Here is a 266-nt window from a genome sequence, read left to right as displayed (position 1 = left end):
TCATTGAAGCAGACCAGAAATAAGAAATAACTGAACATTTTGCTTTATCTTCCACTAATTTCCCTATGGGAGAAAAATCAGTAGGCTCTGAAGCGAAACAGATCTGGATTTGAATTCTGCCTTTTCATTAACCACGTGTCCTTGGGAAAATTACTTAATCTCTTTCAGTTTCCTCATAGTTAAGAGCTAAAAATAAGCTGGGCTCGGTGGCTCAGCCTGTAATCCCGCACCTTTGGGAGGCTGAGGTGAGTGGATTGCCTGAGCCC

The sequence above is a fragment of the Carlito syrichta genome, unplaced genomic scaffold, assembly GCF_000164805.1.
Source record: "Carlito syrichta isolate Samal-C Ts95f unplaced genomic scaffold, Tarsius_syrichta-2.0.1 Scaffold50665, whole genome shotgun sequence".
In the NCBI taxonomy this organism is placed as follows: Eukaryota; Metazoa; Chordata; class Mammalia; order Primates; family Tarsiidae; genus Carlito; species Carlito syrichta.
The sequence above is the reverse complement of the archived record's forward strand: the minus strand, read 5'-3'. Positions refer to the sequence as shown.